The following is a 5,119-nucleotide window of genomic DNA, read 5'->3' as shown; positions in this document are numbered from 1 at the left end:
GGGGCAGCAGGAACACGGCCGGCCACCGGGCGGCGCCCGGCACAAAGACAGGAGGGCGCGGGCGCCCGCTTGGCAGCTGCGCCCGGCCCCTCCCAGCGCCCGAGGGTGGGTCCCGGTCCCCGGCGGGCTCCGGGCCCAGCTGGACGTGGCCGGCGCTGCTCTTGCCTTACGGCGGCAGGAAGCGGTCCCGGCGCTGCCGTAGGCGAGCGTGCCACCGGCCGCGTCCCGGGGCTGCCCACTGGGGGGCGCCTGCGCCGGTTTACTGCGTAGGGCAGCCGGAGCCCAAGGAGGGGCTCGGACAGCTGCGCCCCTGCCAGGCTGTCCTGTCCCGAGGTCATGGGTGGCCGAGACTGTCCCCGGGCCGGGGTGGCTTCCCAGAGGCTGCGCACAGGCGCAGGGGCCAGAGAGGCTCCCAGCCCGGGGAGGGGAGGAGGAGAGGCCAGCGCTGTCCCGGGGGAAGGTCAGGCCCCGACCCAGCAGCGCGGGAGCCCCAGGGCTGTGCCCACAGCAAAAGCACTGGGCTCCGGTCCCCAGCTTCCCCGTGAACACCTTTCCTGAAGGTCGTCTGACTTCAAGGATCCAGACCTTTCTTGCTCCCAAAGATCTCGCGCCGGGGCGGGGGCGGGGGTGGGGGGGTGGGGGAGGTGGGCGGCTTGGGGCTGGATCCTCCTGGCCCCTGGGGCCCCTCCAGCTGACGCGTTTCAAACACCACCTTTGCCTCCCCTACCAAGTACGAGGGGAGAGCCGCTGGGCAGAGCCGCTGGGCGTTGGAGTAGAGCACTTGCCCTAACCCTGAGGGGCCCTGGGCTCCTCTCCAGAATTGCAAAGGAAAAAATAAAATGACAGGAGGCTGTTGTTTTACTGGACTAAATGTCTCCATTTAGGCCTCAGTAGTCCAGGCTAAAAATCCAAATGGAGTCACCCATGCTAAAGTCACAGAACTAAATTGTTATGTGACCCTTCCAGAAATCAGGAGAGCCAATTAGTTTTGTTTTGTTTTTGTTTCTGCAGTAGTGGGGATTGAACCTAGGGGGCTACAGAGCTGCATCCCCAGCTACCTCAACTTCCCTCCCTTCTCCCCTCAAAAGCTGTAAAGTGCATCTCCCCCCAACCCTGGGCATACAGATTAATGAGTTTCATTTTGGGAGAGTCATACATGCATATAATATCGTGGTATAGACAGCTGAGTTAGGTAGAAAGATTTCAGGCAATCAGACCGGGCTGGGCCCTGAGAGACAGAGCAGAGGAGAAAACATCACAGCTGGCTGGAGGCTGGTTTACTGAATGTCAGGCCTCAGAGTAGAGATGAAATGCCTATGTACCTCTCAGGGATAAACAAAAGCTGAGTGCCACCTTTTGAAATCCCTAAATAAACCATTATCTCATTAAGGGTGGGCCATCTTTTCCCACCTTCTAACACTAAGACTACTAAAACAAGACAAGACTACAGGTATGGATCATTGATCAAGGTTAATGATGCGGTCCTTGTACCTTGCTACAGGACTTGCTTCCCCATTGGATCAGTATTACCCGAAGGGACTATACTTGTAATCCTATTGGTTGATCATAGTTTTGTCCCACCTTATACCCACCTCTTGATTTTGCTCTGGAAAACCTCTGTAAATTGAGTCTGAGGCAACCCACTTTCCGGGTTCCCTCTCAGGAGCTGTCTCTCCATCAATACAATTTCCTACTCCTAACCTCAATCTTTCCTCAGAATTCATTCTTCAGTTGGGGGACCAGGAACTCAAGGCATCAGACATCTAGTAGGATTGGGAGTTACATCTGTTTGCCTGCCCCGTGTCATTAGCACCTAACATACTAGTACTTGATTTAACATTTTGTGGCAGGGTCCCTAAATTGCTCAGGTTGGCCTTGAACTTTTCTTCTGCCTCAGCCACTCCACATAAACAGGATTACCATTGCCCCAGGTCGAACCAGGCCAGTTTCAAGGGATATGATAAACTGTGCTCAATAATACACAAACACACACACACACACACAGGCACACACACCCACACGTGCAAGCCCGAAAACTATGGTCGCCTATGCTAACCAATCATGTTCCTATTGTTCTCTCACTGCCCCGCCTTATGAGGAAAGTAACGGAAATGACCAGTTTGCTCCTGCTCTTCCTTTCTGCTTTCTGTAGCTGTCCTCCATCACACCCAGCCCTTCCACTTAGATCCTTTGAATACTCACTCTAGTTTACTGAATGCCTATTGCCTGATTCTGGAATCACAAATAAAGCCAAATGCCACCTGTACATTTGTTGTAATTCTGTCCTTTAACATCCGCAGCTGGTGTCCCTGACTGGGTGGGCACTCTGGAGCAGGATGGCACCGTGTGACCTTCGATCAGTGCTTGCAGTGAATGGCCACCCTGCATGTGCTGGGCCTTGCTGGGCTGGCCAGAGTGCTGCAGCCCTCGAGGGCAGGTGTGGACAGTGACCAAGCTGAGCAACGTGGTGACCACTCCTGTCACCCGGAAGCAGAAGCCTGCTGGGGAGCTGGCCCCACACTGACAGCCGATCAAAGCATGGAGATCCCTGCTGGCCTCACGCTGGCAACTACATTTTGATTTTAGTTCACTGTATCTAGTGGCGCTGACCCAACACCACCTATGTCCCCCGCACCTCCAAGGTTCAAGGTGGCAGTGACAGCCACAGCATGGGGGAGCAGCCTGGCATTCAGCCGGGACAGGCCTGCCCCTGGAAACACTAGCTCTTCCTAAGACTACCAACGCTCACGGGGCACATCTTTTGTGCCGGAGATGTTCTGAGTACTTCATAGACATGAACCCTCCTGCTCCTTTGAGGGAAGACCATGTGCTCACTTCTGGTCAAGGACCTGAGACAGAAAAGCCAGTGACCACCGCCAGCAAGAGCATTTATGTATTCACCAATGCCAGTTTCCAGAGTTCTCTTTCCCTTGCCAAGGAATCTGCAGTGTTCGGGAGGTTATTCCCGTTAAAGCACATAAATGGCCATGGGTGCTGGCACACACTGTAATCCCAGCACTCTAGAAGGCTGAGGCAGGGGGACTGTAAGTTCCAGGCCAGCCTGAGCAATTTAGCAACTTAGTGAGACCTGTCTCAAAATGAAAAATAAAAAGGGCTGGAAATGTAGTTCAATGTGAAGGCCCTGGGTTCACTCGCCAGTTCAAAAAAGGGATGTAGGGTCCAGGGATTGAGGTCAGTGGTTTTGCCGCCTGGTGCACAGGCACAAGGACCCCAGTTCGATCCCCAGTACCAAAAAAAAAAAAAAAGGGATGTAGCTCACTGCAGAGTATGAGCCTAACATGGGAGGCCGGAGTTCAATCCCCAGCACCATACACATTTGAAGTTACAGCAACACAAATTTCATCTGATTATTATCTCCGTTTTACCCCCAGACCAAAAAATATGCACAGAAAAGAGGTGGAGAAGTAAAAGATCAGGTAACTTGCCTAAAGGCCAGGTAAGTGCTCTTACACCATGGAAGCAGGACTCTGAACCCTGGATGGCCATGGCCCTCCATCATGTCCTGACTTCAATGATGCATGTCTCCGAAGGATTCCCCAGACCCACTGACACCACCCATTCCAGACCCTCTTTCTCCTAGGTACCTATGTCAGAGAAGCAATTTTTTGAGACAGAGTCTAGCTATGTAGTTCAGGCTGGCTCTTACTCACTACGTAGCTCAGGTTGGCCTCTAACTCGCAGTGATTCTCCTGCCTCAGCCTCCCCAGTGGTGGGATTATAGGTGTAAGCCACCACGCCTGCCCTGACAAGCAATTTTCTTCCTGTACTTTTTTATGTTCAGTACTGGCAGCCAGTGGATTAAACAGATAAAACAGATCAGCAAGAGAAAAGGCAAAATTTTATTCATGCAATCAGCAGTTAGGAATTAGGGGCTCATATCTCAAGTTAATAGAGGAAGAGAGCTGGGCATGGAGGTGCATGTCTGTAGTCTCAACACTCTGGAGGCTGAGGCAGGAGGATCCCTGCAAGTTCAAGGCCAACCAGGGCTACGTGTGGCAAGACCCAGTCTCAAAAACACAAAAACAAAACCAGAGGAAAGGGAAGAGGAAAGGGATACTTACAAGAAAACTAACTTCTAGGAAAGATGATGTGATTTGTGACAATATTGAGTGAGGATGTCTGCCTGGGTGTGGTGCAGGCTTCTCTGTGATAAAGGCTTGAGTCAGTCTTTTTCTGGCTGTCACCAGGAAATGCATTTAAGACAGTCGAGTTCTTTCACAAGACTCTTATTTTAGGCCCATAAAAGACTTCAGGTGAAGTCTATTCTCAAATCCCTTGAACTCAAAGCACTGCTTATGACAGAATGTGGCCTTTGTCTACAACAGCCCCTCCCCGGTTCTCTCCAGTCTAATCCCGGCCATATTACCACCTCACAATGCAAACACAAGCTCACGTCCTCGGCCCTACACGCTTCCGCTTAGACCTCTGGCAAGCCCAGGAGGGGAAAAGCTCAAATCGCCAGGCACTCCTGGGGTCCAAGGCCAGGGCCCTGCGTTATGGTACAGCCTCCCCCTGCCTCCTCCCCCTGCAGCTCCAACCAGTGTATTTGCAAATGCAAATGAAGGCCTGCCTGCAGAGGCCTAGGCCACGCCTGGTCGTGCCGTCGCTCTCGGTCCCTCCGGCCCCACCCACACGTTCCCACCGGCGGATTTTGCCTTTCCAGCCCTGGGGACTGGACTCTGGCAGGGCAGTGATCAGGTCAAAGGTCAAAGTTGCCGCCTGTGTGTTTAGATTTCTACTGGTCCAAGGGTGTCGGGCATAGGTGGATCTGCTGAACATTGGTTCCGAATGAATAAGGGAATGAGGCAACAAAGAACAGGTCGGATGAGGGCCGACCTGACATGGGGCAGAGCTTCTGAGCTTGCACTGCGCAGGCTCACTCCCAGCATCTGCAGAAATGGGGGGCCCTGCCTAGAACTCCGTTTCGAAATGCAGTGTATTTCCAAAGATACTGAAATGTGGATGTCACAATACACAAACACGGGAGACACAGAAATATCTGATTCTTTATTAACTTATTAAATCGGCAGGACAGATAAGCACCAGAAATACGAAACTACTACTGTGAGTTTAGCGGCATTTCTGAAGTGTCTGCCTC

This window comes from Heterocephalus glaber, unplaced genomic scaffold (genome assembly GCF_053883595.1).
Source record: "Heterocephalus glaber isolate CG9 unplaced genomic scaffold, H.glaber_assembly_v1.0 deba00001606, whole genome shotgun sequence".
Lineage (NCBI taxonomy): Eukaryota > Metazoa > Chordata > Mammalia > Rodentia > Bathyergidae > Heterocephalus > Heterocephalus glaber.
This window is presented reverse-complemented; position numbering follows the sequence as displayed.